At 58.8% G+C, this 14,183-nt stretch overlaps 1 protein-coding gene across 1 annotated transcript in view; it reads left to right on the top strand.

The window, feature by feature from the left end:
• Positions 1-254: 254 nt before the first annotated feature.
• Tpst2 (tyrosylprotein sulfotransferase 2) overlaps positions 255-14,183 on the top strand; it is a 41,507-nt gene continuing 27,578 nt past the window's right edge. Inside the window, exon 1 of the mRNA XM_076865020.2 lies at positions 255-336. The gene's annotated coding sequence lies outside the window, so the exon portion shown is untranslated. The remainder of the gene's footprint in view (positions 337-14,183) is intronic.

Genomic DNA, 14,183 nt, shown 5'->3' with positions numbered 1-14,183 from the left:
AACGCACCCTGTCTGGCTCTAGTGTTTTCCTCGACATCACTTTTTGGTGATCCTTCCCCGTCGCTGCGAGGTGGAGGCGCTGAGATGGCTGCAGACGCAACAGCTTGCAGACCGGCTCCCGGACCGAGAGGCCAGAGGCCCGCCCCTGACCCGCCTCTGCTCTACGCGCGCTCGGGAGGCGGGGTTGGGGCGTGGCTTGGACGTAGGCGGGGCCGCGATGGGACCGCCCCTCGTGGCGTCACGGCGCCGCGGCCCCGCCCCGCGCGGGCGCCAGCCCCTCCCCGGCGGGGCGGCTGGCGAGCGGGAGAGCGCGGCCGCGGCGCGGCGTTTGGCACGGTAGGTGGTCCGGGGCGGCTCCGGGGGCCTGGGCTGCAGCGGGGCGCGGGCGGGTCGGCCTTGGGCTCGGGAGCCCCGTCCCCGCGGCTTCCTCGGGGCCCCGCTCGCTGCGGGGCTCGGGGCTGCGAGCCGGGAGGCGGCAGCGCGGGCGCGCGGGCGTCCGAGGCTCCGCACCCGCCCGGCTCCCCGAGCGCCTCCCGCGGGGCGCGGCACACGCGGGCCCAGGCGACCGCGCCCCCGCCCCGGAGAGACCGGGAGACGCTCAGCTCCGTGTGTGCGCCGGAGGGCGGGCGCGACAGTGGCGTGTCACCGCCTTCGGAGTCCCCAGCCCCGCCCCGGCGCGCGGGGACCCCCAGGCGGCCGCCGGGGCGCGTGGAAGTTAACTTGCGGCCGCCGAGTAGCGCGGCGGGGCAGAAGTGGAGGCGCGCGGGGGCGGAAATTGCTGGCTGGGAGCGGAGCGCCGAGCTCGGGACGGGGAGCCCTGGTGGACTCGGAGGTCACTCGCGCGGAGGGGGCGCCGAACTTGGCCGGAGGATCCCACCCCATCCCACTCCCGGGAAGCCTCTCCCTCTTGTTGTGAGCCGGACTGAGGTGCTTCCTGAAGGCGGGATTGGCGGCAGAGCAAGGGGGACACGGTCACCAAGGCTGGCATGCCTGACCTGGCAAAGTCATTTATTATGTGAGCAGAGATCAAGTCTGACTTTCCCACTCAGAGGCCCATCCCCTCGAGGGAGGATGGAATCCTTAAATGGCACTATACCTATCACTGTGCCCCATCCCGTTTTACAGATGGGGAAACCAAGGCTTGGGAAGGTCACATGATTGTAGCCCTAGGACTCAGAGGTAGGATAGAGAGAGGTGAGGGTCACCTGCCGCCTCCTGACTTCCTGTGCTGTAGGGATGTTGGGAAGGGGCTGGCGAACTCCTCCTCATCCTTCAGAAGCCCCCTTGGACAGCACCGCCTCCTGGAAGTCTCCTCTGGCTGTGCCCTGACATGTGCTTCCCGCTTTGAACCCCATCTGCATAGAGGCAGCACATCCCTTCCCTCCTTATCAGCTCCTTTGTGAGTCTCTTCTGGACTGGGCTGCAAACCCCCTTCCTGTCTCCTGTCCCACATGCCTTTCATTTCAGCAGGGTGGCCTGATGGTTAGGCCAGACCTCTGAGTTTGGACAGATCCAGGTGTGAAAACCTGGTCTGGTAGTGATGTGGCCTGGGTGAGTCATCCCCGTCCCCAGCCTCGGTTTCCATGAGTGCAAAATTGGGTTTGTTGCCTCTTCTAAAGGAATTGTCCCCTCGTTTGTGCATCATTCCCCCCATCAAACCCCAATTGTGCTTTTATTTGCTTGATATATATAATACATACCATACAGTCCACGCTTTTCAGTTATGTACTTGGCAGGTTTTAGGATATTCACGGAGTTGTGCAACCATCACCACCATGTTATTTAACTACAGTCTCATCATCCCCAAAAGAAATGCTCTGCTCATCTGTCCTTATCTCTGGCAGCACCATCATTCTCTGTCTGAATTTGCCTGTGCTGGACATTCCCTATAGATGGAGTGAACACTGTGTGGCCTTTTGGGATGGGTGCTTTCCACTTGGGATAATGTTTCCAAGGCTTATCCCATTGTGGCACTTAGCAGTACTTCATTGCTTTTCTTGTTTTAGTACTTTGTTGCTTTTCATGGCTGTATGATATTTCATCATGTTGCTATTACCACCTTTTATTTGTCCCTTTATCGGTTAATAGACAGTTGGGTTGTTCAAAGCTGCTGTGAACATTCATGGACAAGTCATGGTGTGTACATGTTTTTAATCCTCTTGGGTATCTATACCTCAGAGTGGAATTGCTAGGTCATAGGGTGACTGACCTTTTGAGGGGCAGCCACACTTTTTCCAAAATGACTGTACCATTTTACATTCTTTCCAGCAGCACACGAAGTTTCTGAGAATCTTAAATAAATTTAGTCTCTTAAGCAGTCAGAATCCTTGACATTACTGACTTTGATGTGTTAGTTATAAATTATTTTCTAATTCACATTCCATTAAGTGCCTCATTAGCAGGATGAGGGATGTCCTGCCTGTCACCCAGAATGTGGGCCTGATGTGTGGCTGAAGCCTGTGCAGAGAGATTAAGTGAGATAAGTGTGGGCTCCCATTCCTCCCAGTTAGAGCCAGTGTTGCTCATTCTCGGGGAGGGAGCGAGGGCCTGGGGTACACCGTGGGAGGGGGGTGAGGGAACATGGGAACCGCTCAGATCTCTTCTCTCCCGGTCATCCCGGCATCCCGGGGTCCCCCAACAGCTGAGGCTTATGGAGACCGGGAGACCCTTGGTGGGTTTCCTAGCCTGTCATCTAAGTCCTGTCTCTCGGCCCTGAAGTCAAGCCTGGTCCTGCCTGTATCATAGGTGGACCCCCGTGCTCACTCTGAACGTGACTCCCCCGTTGGCCACAGGAGGTGGCCCCCATGAGGGGCCCACGTCTTGTTTCTAGAGGTGCCACCTCAGGCTGGAGATGAGCAGTTCCAGACACGTGTGTGGGTGCCGGCCCCACAGACCCCCCTCCTCCGCTCTCAGGGCATCTGTTCCCCACCAGTCCCTGTGCTCTTCCCGTCACGGGAGGCGAGGAAGGGTTCAGGTCAGACTCTGCGTTTTCATGGAGGAACTAAGTTTCTGAAGGTGGTCAGTTCTCCTGAGGGTCACCCTGCTGTCAGCCGAGTCAGTCGCTTAAGCCAACACCCCTGTTCACCATCCAGGTTCCCAGCAGCCAGCCGGGTATTGGGGAGGGACACCGTGTCCACACTGCCTGCTTGTATTCAGCTCTGCAGTCTTGCCCTTTTGGAATCCTCAATTCCTGAACATTATTAAGAAAACGATTGCTGGGCGCGATGGCACAGGCCTGTCATCCCAGCAGCTCAGGAGGCTGAGGCAGGAGGATCACGAGTTCAAAGCCAGCCTCAGCAAACGCGAAGCACTAAGCAACTCAGTGAGACCCTGTCTCTAAATAAAATACAGAATAGGGCTGGGGATGGGGCTCAGTGGTTGAGGCCCCCGAGTTCAATCCCGGGTACCAAAATAATAATAATAATAATAATAATCAAGCCAGTTGTGGTGGTGCACACCTGTAATCCCAGCAGCTATGGAGGCTGAGGCAGGAGGCTCCCAAGTTCAAGGCCAGCTGCAGAAACTTTGTGAGACCCTGTCTCAAAAAATAAAAAGGGTTAGGGAATGTAGCTCAGTGATAAAATGCCCTTGGGTTAAATCTTCAGTACCGAAAGAAAGAGAGCCATGTAGAATCTAGGGAGATGACAGTGAGGACGCCCTGGGCAAGGGACTGCCTCTCTCTGGGCCTCAGTGTGCCCACTGGGCACGGGCCTATTAGCGCTCAGATGTGAGGTGCCTGAGGACTAGGAAGGCCGGCCAAGTGCACTGTCTGTGTGGCTCTGCACACGAATTTGGAGTAAATGCACTAGGTCCAGTACGGCTCAGCCAGGTTTAGTGATCAGAATGTGCCTTTCTGGGTTTCCGGTGTGGCTTGGTGGCTTTCGCTGGCCATGTGGCATTGCGGAGGCTCCCTGGGAGGCAGTAGCCCCTGGCTGGCCCTCTTGCTGCCTGTTCCTGCTGCCCGCAGGTCCCTTGCTGTGTGCAGACACATCCTCCCTCCTGGGCGGTTCCAGAGGTCCCAGGGGCCCCCCTGCTCGTCCCCTCCTAGGTCTCCCGCACCCCGGGCTGCAACCTGGGGAGGATCATGGGGGTGATTCATCCCGAGCAGCCCGAGAGCTGGACCAGGCCCCAGCAACTGCAGGGGAGGGCTGGGAGGGCTGTGCCCCTGCGCCCGGGAGCGTCTGGGCTGCTGGCCTCAGGGGACGCCTCATCCGATCCTGCCTGCTCTAGTGGCAGGCGGCCAGCCCGTCTGCCAAGTGAATTCTTGCATCGACCAGACTTTTGACCCAGGCTGCTGCTGTGGCCAGAGAGCGAGCAGGGTGGGTGGTATTCAAGGGGATGCAGGCCTGTGTTAGAACCTGCTGCTCCGCTCAGGAGCCCGCGTCCCGCTGGGGACCCCATTGTTCTCTGCAAAATAGAGGTACCAGTACCTCCTGGGGATGTGGGATGGGAGCAGACTGTGGCAAAGCGCTTACTCTGATGCCAGGAGGAAGCTAAGGCCCTGGGGTCGGGCAGGCTCTTTGGAATCTTGAGCCTGTCCTTTTTGAGCCTCAGCTTCCCGCCTGTCAAAAGGCAGCTTCTATCACAGGGCTCGCTGGGTGCCAGGCGCTGGCCTAGGCACTGGGGTATTTTGTTTAGTTCTCCCAGCAGTCCTCTGAGACGAACAGACTGAGGCACAGAGAGGTTAAGTGATTGGCACCAGGTCACCCAGCTGGGAGTGAGAGAGGATTTGGAAGCAAAGTCTGTCGGGTTGACCCATCATAAGGCCCAGTATGTAGAAACCATCCGTAAACGTCAGTGGTTGTTATATTATTTATTGATGTTCTTCTGCTCCCTGTCCGTCTGTCTGTCTTCACCCCCCCATGCTCCCCCTCCCCACACTGCTGGAATCAATCAAGGCCTCACTCTTCCTTCCAACCCCCCCCCCCACCGTGGGACCTGAGCAAGGTGCTTCCTCCTCTGAACCTCAGTTTCCCTACCTGCGAATTGGTTGCTTTGGCCTGCAGCGTGGCTCTTGTCCAGCTGTATGTCCGCCCCCCTCCACAGTCCCTGTCCTTCCTTATTGTCACATGCATGGCGGTGGCCCCAGGGCCCTCTGGCCTGATAGGGATCTTCAGGGCTCTGAGATGGCCTGGGGCCCGCCTGAGGTCACTGCCACAGGCTCCAGTGCTTTCAAAACAACTTTTTTTTTTTTTTTTTTTAATCACCAATTTTGATTTTTTCCCAGAGCGCCTTTCCTCAGCCCTTCCTGGGCCCCGAGGTTGTCAGGCCTGCCGATGCTCCATCTGCCACTGTGAGCCCCTCAGGTGGCAGCCTGTCCCCTTCCCAGGCTCTCTGGGTCCCAGGGTCCCACCTTCCCTGGTCCAGGTCCCCGCCTCACTCACAGGGAGATATTTGGGGCCTGCTGAAGCTCCTCGCGGTCTCAGCAGCCGGCGTGTGCGATCCCATCTGTCCCACCCGCACAGCCACCAGGACACTGTCCCCTCCCCTGCTCTGTCCTCACAAGCCAGCCGTGGGAGGCGTTTGTCACCCACCTGCCCATTTCCCAGAAGCCGAGGCTGGGGGTGAGCAGTCAGGTCACTTTCCTGGGGTCACCCAGGCCCGTTGGGACAGCACCTGGATGCTCCCCCTCCCCACATTTGTGTGCACACCATCATAAGGCCGTTAGGTAGGACCGTGTCACACACTCCGACACCTACATGCACGCAGGGTCACAATGTGATTGGCCACTGTCACTCCCTGCGCTGCCCTTCCCTCCTGGCCTCCTGCGCCCTGGTCCCTTTCCTCGTTCTGCTGACCTCCCCTGGATTTCCGTGAGATCCCCACTTTTCCTCCTTCCTCTCAAGCTCCCGCCTGTGAGAGAAAACACGTGACCCTTGGCCTTCCGAGCTGGGCTCGGTTCACGCGGGTGTTCTCCAGTGCCATCCAGTGCCATCCGTTTTCCTCTGTGGCTGGACCACACTCCAGAGTGACGTAGACCACGTTTTCTTTATCCGTCGTCCACGGATGGCCACCAGCTGCTTCCGCACTTTGGCTGCTGTGAACAGCAGCACCGGGTTCTGACCCCAGCACCGGCTCCAGCGGCTGCCCGCCTGTGGGCACCTGCACACGTCCGTCCTGTAGCTCCGCAGCAGTGACACCCTCTGTAGTGTGAGCGCTCCCTGCCGTGCCCCGTGCACCTGGCACTAGGCTTGGACACCAGGCATTCGGCAGGGCTTGTGGGTCAGGCCGTGGGTGGGGTTCCAGCCACAGGCTGGGGTGTGCGACTGAGGCGGCCGTGGGGTCGCGGTCTTCTGGAGTAGTGTCCAGAAGAGGCTGAGTGGCGAGGAGAACGGGGACCACACTCCTGTTGATCCAGGAAGCTGGGTCTACAGCCTCTCAAATCTTCATGTGCGCACAAAACTCCTTTTTTGGGTGATCTTTTATGGTGCCGGTTCTGAATAGTAGGTTTGGAGCCAGGCTGAAGCTCAAGTTTCCAGGAGCCCCTGTTCCTGTTTGTCTGAAGTCCACATTTGAAACAGGACCTAGGTTAGAAATCGATGGGTTTCCCCCTTCTGTTTTTATAAATAAAGTTTTATTGGAACCCAGCCATGCTTGTTTGTGACATTTTCCCTTTGGCTGCTTTTGTGCTACGACAGCACAATTGAATACACCAGTCCTCCCATCTGTGGTGGTTTCATTTTCTGTGGTTTCTGTTACCCTGTGTCAACCATGGTCTGAAAATACCAAATGGAAAATTCCAGAAATAAACACTGTAAGTTTAAATCATGCACCTCCTGAGTAGTATGATGAAAACATGTGCCCTCAGGACATGAATCATCCCTTTGTGCAGTGTATCCACGCTGTATATGCTGCCTGCCCATTAGCTACTTGGTAGGCATCTCAGCTATTCAGTGCACTGTCCAGGTATCACAGTGTTTCTGTTCACGCAACCCTTGTTTTACGTGGTGATAGCCCCTCAGCACAGACTTTCATTACAGCAGGTTGTTCTATTTGATTATCAGTCATTATCAATCTACTGGGCCTAATTCATAAGCTGAACTTTATCCCACGTACATGTATATATATAGGAAAAAACACACTGTGTATAGGATTTGGTACTAGCCACAGCTGGCATCCACTGAGAGTCTTGGAACATATTCCCTTACAAATAAGGCGGGGAGCTACCCGAGTTATAATAGAGACCATCAAATGCATAAACTGAAAATATTTACTGCCTGGCCTTATGCAGAAAAGGTCTGCCAGCCCTTGTTCTGACCATCTCTAAGTTTCTTCAGGCTGTGGAATGCTGTGGCTGGGTGGATCTTCAGTGGTGGCGTCAGTGTGTGAGTGTCTCCTGGGTGCTCAGGTCCTCAGGGGTCTTCCTGAGCTCGCGGTGGCTCTCTGTCCGCTGCCAGGTGGGAGCGCCAGGAGTGGTCACTGGCTCAGAGCCCAGGGACCATGGAGTGGCTGAGGCTGCCCTGGGCCAGGCCTCTGATTTGCGTTGGGCAGGAGCTTCCACCAGGAATATTTTCAGAACCCAGAGGGGGTTTGGTTTCCTGTTTGAGAGCAGGTGCCCTGAGCCTCTGCACTCACCCATTGGCTCAGTTAGGCCACAGGGCTCCTCACAGACCGCCCTGGGAGCCTGGGGACCGAGCTGTGTCCTGAGAAGATGTGGGGCTTGTAGCCGGTCCCGCCCTGCCGTGTGGATGGGAGCTGTCACAGAGGGCTTCCTGGAGGTGGCTGCCGAGCGTGCGGGGAGGGCTTGGTGGGGGAGAGGAGGGCAGGCAGGGCTCTTCAGAGGGAGGGGACACAGGCCCGGGCGTTGGGGGATGTGGGGCAGCGGGGCCTGGTGGGTCTCGCAGAGTTCTGGTGGCGGGCATCAGAACTAGAGGCCAGGGAGCCCAAGCCACCGCAGAGCTGCCAGTGCCAGGCCAGGCCAGGCCTGGGGTTTGCCTTGGCGGCGCCTCTTGCCCTGTGAAGTGTGAGATCCCAGGAAGAGTCCCCCCCCCCGTCCCCCCCCCTTCCTTGGGGATCATTTGTGGTGACTTTTTAATTAGGGCCCTTTGTTTTCTTTGAAGCCAGTGGTTTAGGGTGTCCTTTGGAAATCTGTTTTAGAAATAGGGGTCCACTTAACAAAGCAAATAGGAGCCCCAGGGTCTGGAGGCAGCTGGCTCTCAGGGTGGTCCTGGGGAGCCTGAGGCAGGGGTGGGGCCAGCGGGACCTGGCTCTGGATGTCCCGCCCCCTGAGCCCAGGAGCCTGGAGTGGGGACAGGGGTCCTGTTTCTTCTGTCCATCTGTCACCCTCTCCTCTCCACCTCTGTCCCCCGTTTGTCTCTGTTGGCCTTCATCCCTGTCATGCCCTGGTGCTGTCACCCGTCTGTCTTCCTGGCCTGTCCCTCTCATCTGTCTCGCGGCTCCCCTCCCACATCTGTCCCCATCTCTGTCCCTCCCTGTCCCTCCTCTCCTTCCTCCCCACCCGCCACTTCCCCTTCCTCCCACCCCAGCCCGTTAGACACCCACCCTTCCCACTTCCGTTAGCTCCTGAGTGACATCCGGTCACAGCCCCATGCAGGCCCTCACGTGTCCAGGATGGTCAGGTGCCCTGGGGGTGCGGGAGGAGGCAGCGAGGCGAGGCCCAGGTGAAGGCTGGGGCGGAGGAGGCCCTGGTTCTGCCTCCCCTGCCCCGGCCTCCCTCCCCCCTCCTGCCCCCGGGCTCTGGGGAGGAAGAGGAAGCCCAGGGGGCAGTAGAGGACGGCTGCCAGGTTTGGTCTGAGGCTCTGGCCCAGCCACACTTGCAGGGTGGCCCTGTGTGGCCAGGGAGTCCCCAGGGCCCCTGGATTGCGTGCCTTTTTATTGGCTAAGATATTTTGGGGGAACAGGGTGGAAAGGGGGCCCAGCTCCTTCCTTTTGCAGGTGGAAAGCTAAGGCCCCGAGATGCCGGCCCTGCCCGAGCCCCGCGCCCAGAGCCCGCTGGGACGTGGGGTTTCCCTCACTGGTGCCAGCTGGGCACCTACGTCCTGCCCCTGGGTTCGAGTCTGGGTCTTGCCATTAAGCGGGGCCTGGCCTTTGGCCATTTTGATTTCTTTGCATCTTTTTTTTTTTAATATTCTATTTTTAGCTGTAGTGGGACACAATACCTTTATTTAATTCATTTATTTCACATGGTGCTGAGGATGGAGCCCAGGGCCTCGCAGTGCCCAGCGTTGCTCTCCCGCTAGCCCCCGCCCAGCCCTGCGTCTTTGTTTTAAATGGACGTCACCGTTGCTCCATGACTTCATCTCTGGTCCTCAGTTTCCTCGCCTGGAAAACAGGGACCATCTGTGGGGTCTTGTGAGGACCCATCCGGGTCTCATGCTGCACCTAGGGAGCGCCCTGTGTTTGCAGGGCACTAGAATATAGCAGTGAGCAAGATGGACCCTGTCCCTACCTTAGGGAGCTGACCGTGAGGGACACAGATGGGTGTGAAGAGGAAGTGTGCGATAGGTAGTGTCATTGTCCCTGGTGGAGGGACAATGGGGAGGGAAAGGAGGTGGCCGTGGGGGGCGCTGGTCATGGTCTTGCAAGTCGGAGCCCTTGCTGTTCAGTGACCTAACCATCAGGGTGGGCGACAGGAGGGGGCCTGGGGTGGAGCAGTGGTGTCAGCAATCGCCCAGGGACCAGCAGACCTTGGTGTCAGGTCAAGGTCACCGCAGCTGACGCCCACACCCTGCAGGGCTTCCTGGGTGCAGCTTCCTGTCTCCCTAGGGAGGCCCTCCCTCCCCTGGGCAGGAACAATCCGAGGAGGGAAGGCTCATGTGGGGTCCACCTTCCCGAGTCCCAGTCCATAGACGGCTGATCCCATGCCCTGGGCCCCGGGCGCGCGGTGCATCGCGGGGAGGGTCCCCGAGGGGAGAGCCGCTGCCCTCTGTGCTCAGGGGGTCAGGAAGCGGAGGGTGGGAATGGGGGCTCTTCCGGGGGCGCCCGCTGCTGCAGGCCCCACCCCGTCAACCTGGGATGCGCTGATGGGGTGACAGCTGCACCAATCAAGTCACTTCCTGTCAACAGGAGCCTCTGGGGCCACTTCATACCTAAACCATGACACTGACCACCCAGAAGCCCGTGGCTGGAAGCCCTCCCCAGGTGGGTGGGAAAGGACGGCGCCCGCTGGCTGCTCCCACACCAGAGGGTGGCAGCCCAGGTCCTGGTGGGACGTCCCCGTGTGGCCCTCCCTGCAGGAGCAGAGGTCTCTGTCCTCCCTCGGGTTCTGCTCCCTGGGACCCCCTTCACGTCGGACTGGGCACACGGAGAGCCCAGGAGAGAGGCAGTGAGGACTCCAGGGGAGTGGGGCCGTGCCTGCCCCGCAGCCTCTCGCGTGCCTCTGGCCACTCCTGAGCAGACGGCGCCTTCAGGAGTCTGTCTGTCTTCTTGATGCTCTCGGGACCCACCCGGGACAGGGACAGGGACAGGAGGCTTGAGGGGGTGGGAAGAAAGTGGCCTCTGGGTCAGACACGCGGGGACCCCGGGGGGCGGGGGAGGCTTCCTCTCTCCTCAGCTTCCTGCCCACAAAGCAGGGACCATCTTGGCCACCTTCTCGTGGACGTGGTGAACGTCACAGATGCCACCACCGTGTGGCCCCTGACTCCTGTGGACGCTCAGTCCTCCCCAGCAGAGCGGCTTCTGTCGTTCTTTCTCGTTCCACAGATGAGGAAACCGAGGTGCAGACAAGCGCAGGGACCTTCCTCGTAGCAGCTGCCTCTGGGCAGAGACCAGGCAACTGTGGACTCGGCTTCCCCGCGGGAGGCCAGGCGCTGAAGGCCCCGAGCCGAGCCGTCCATCTGTCCCTGCCTCCCGCTCCCCGGGGCGCCTCTGTGGTTTGTTCTTATTCCGAGCAGCTCTTGAAATCTTTGAGAATCTTGCTTTTCCTGTTTCCAGGAGCAAATGAGGAGGAAGAGGGCCCCTGGTTTGTGGGGGCGGGGGTGGAGGGGAAGACGCCTGCGGCAGGATCCTGGGGCCCCAGGGGTGCTACCCCAGGAGTGGGACCGACAAATCACACCTGAGTCCTGTCCCCCTCGATAGGAAACCCCAGACACCACTGGAGGATAGTCTAATGCCCCTGGCACAGACCACAGAAAAGGTGGCCCCTTTGGGAGTGCTGTATCCAGCAAGTATCTATTACTTGCTCACTTTCTTGGCCAAGCTTTTCACCTTCTGGTCCTGAGCCCTTGAAAACCAGCCACAGCAGAGAAGTGGGTGCGCATGTAATAAAAAAAAATCCATAAACTGCCATTGGGGGAGGGGGAGGAGGAAGTTAGCCAAAGATTTTCTAAGCCAAAAAATATCCAGTAACCTTCTGACCTTTTTGTAAAAAGATTCTGGAGTCAGTTTTGAAACTCAAATTCACTTCCTTAGGGCAGGACTGACAGTGCTAGCTGACCCCAGCCATTGCCCCGATTCTTCCAAGAAGACTGAGCTTTGTCAGGGCTGGTTTTTGTGAAAATCATGCTGGGGCCTGGGAGAAGACCTTTTAAGTGGTAAACATGCTCAAATCAGTAAGAACCTACTATGTGCCTGGATTAGTCAGGCTGTGAGGAGAGGTAGCCTAGTTCAAGACAACTTAAGATAGAAAAGAAAACAATTCATTGGTTCTAATAAATGGAAAGTCCAAAGGCATTTCACCTTCAGGGATAGCTGTATCAAGGTGCTCCTGTGTATACTGTCTCTGATGGGCGTTTTTCCATGGTAGTTTTATTCTCAGGAATGCTCTGCAGTGGGAGGATCCGCAGAGGAGGATGAGGAGGATGTGACTTTTGTGTTCATAAGGTCACTCTGGCTGCGCATTGAGGAGACAGGGAGAATCAGGAGGCCAGCGAGGAGTCAGTGTAAACCGCTGCAGGCGCACAGTTTAGCCGGCTCTACTCGAGGAAAGCCGTTCTCTCAGTCTTTCTTGAAAGTTCCGATAATCATGATTGCCCACTTGTGCTCATCTGTGTGTCCGAGCCTCTAACCAGCCAGGCCTCAGCACGGCTCACAGAAACTGACCCAAGAAGACTGGAGAGTGTGTCCTGCCCAGGCAGGTGACAGGCCCGCAGCAGAGGTGCAGTAGAAAGGAGAGCCCAGGCAGGAGCTGGCGTCCTTGAGGCACTGTCCTGCTCGGATGTGCTGTCAAGGTCCTAGGTATGGTTCGCTGCTCTCCGTGTCACAGATGAGGAAAATGAGGACCAGAGAGGTTAAGTGGCCTGACTAAGATCACAGAGCTATTAGGTGGGGAATCCAGTCTCGGGTCTGTTTTCCCATAAGATCCACTCTCTTTCCACCACTCCCTGATATCTGCAGAAGCTTGGGGATCAGTGAGGCAGCCCCCCAGATAAAATGAATGCTTATGGGTGTGCTGGGCTGGGGAATGTGGGAGTCCAAGGAAAGAAACCTGGAAAAAGGACCATGCAGCCCCCGGCCAATGAGAACCACAGTCCAGGGAAGCCAAGGGCAGACTGCAGTCACCATGGAGGATGGCAAAGGGTAGGCAAGGGGACACCGGCAAGGGTTGCTTAATCTAGCTGGGGTCGAGGGAGGCTTCCTGGAGAAGAGGAGGCTTGAGGAGATGGCAAGCACCCCAAGATAAGGCTGGGGGGAGGTTGTATACAGTAGACTGGGACTTCTGATTAGCAGAGATAGAATCCCAGCTTCTGTGGAATCAGTGCAAAAAGTAAATCTATTTGCTTCCTATAATAAAACATCCAGGGATGGTGTCAGGTATGGCTGGATCCAGGGGCCCACCCAGCGTCAGGGATTTCTGTCTCTGTCTGCTTTCTGGCTTGGCTCTGTTCTCAGGCAGGAATGGATTAGAGCTGGCCCCAGGTCTTCAGTTCTGTCACCTTGCTCAGCCACCCGACGAGGTCCTGGGACAGTCTTCAGGCTGCTTTCATGGACTTCACTGGGGCCATACTTATCCATTCCTGGGAGTGTGCTTGGCCAGGCCCGGGTCACGAGTCCACACCTGGAGTCCAAAGTGGACTGAAACCAGGGTAGGAAACCCTGGGCTGCGGTAGAAGGTCCTTCAGGCGGGGTCAGAGGCCGTGGGGCCCTAACCCGCGGCCTGAGGAGCTGGGTCCTGGAGAGGGAGCAGCTCAGAGCTGAGCCGGGCCGGGAGGGCTGACCGCTCCGGAGAGAGGCGGGGGCCAAGGGACAGTCCTGGGAGGAGGGCGCGGTTCTCATGTTCATAAGGTCACTCTGGCTGCGCCCGGGACATGGACTGAGGCGACGGGGAGAATCAGGGAGGCCAGCGGGGAGTCGGTGGGCACCGGACACCCCGCAGTGAGGCTGGAGGGGAGGTCCCCCGGGCGCCGCTGCTCGACTGGGAAGGGGAGGAAGAGGGACCGAGCTGCCTTGGGGAGGTGGCCTGAGCAGGACGGTGGAGGAGGCTGCAGCTGCAGGGACCCAAGGGGGCGCCAAGAGCGGCGGTCCACCCCTGAGGCTGGAGTTGGCCCCGGTGGTCACCTGCAGGGAGCCTCCGTGGACCCCGGGGCTGGTGGGCAGGGGCAGCCGGGCCAGGAGCAGAGGCCGGAGCTGCAGGGCCACCCCCGAGCGGAGAGGCCGGCGGGCCCACGCCAGGGAAAAGCCCGTCAGGGTTCCTGAGGGGTGGCAGGGGACAGCAGCCAGCCCCGCCCGTGGCCGCTGGTTTATGGAGTGTGAGTCGGTGCCAGGAGCAGGGCGGGGGTGGCTCCACGGGAACCGGTCTCCGCGCACCTTTAGGGCCTGTGCCCCCCGAGCTGTGGGGGCGGAGGGGATGAATGGGCCGTGTGTTCCCACTGCAGCGGTGGCATGCGGGTGGCCCTGCGCCTCAGGGGCCTGTCCTGGTGGTGGCTGACACAGTGACTCTCTTGGGCCGACTGAAGTCAAGCACATGCAGAAAAGTGCAGGTGACAGCGCTCAGACCTGAGCAGAGACCCTGGCCCCCCTCCTGCCACACCCCGGGTGACTGCCACCCTGACCTCCCTGCCGGGCCATTTCTGCCTGCGCGTCCTCATACGGGAGCCCGCGCTCGGGTCTTGTGTCGACTTTTCCTGCTGCTCCTGGTGCCTGCCTGTGAGGCGCGGCCGTCCTCTGCCCTGGCTGACCTCGAGGGGCAGACAGCCATCTGCTCTTACTGACTGACACCCAGTCTGTGGTGGTGGGGGTCTGGGTGGTCCCCAGTGGAGGACTGTTGTCAGCAGTGCTGCTGAGGA

Source organism: Callospermophilus lateralis, chromosome 1, assembly GCF_048772815.1.
Source record: "Callospermophilus lateralis isolate mCalLat2 chromosome 1, mCalLat2.hap1, whole genome shotgun sequence".
NCBI lineage: Eukaryota > Metazoa > Chordata > Mammalia > Rodentia > Sciuridae > Callospermophilus > Callospermophilus lateralis.
The sequence above is the reverse complement of the archived record's forward strand: the minus strand, read 5'-3'. Positions and strand labels throughout refer to the sequence as shown.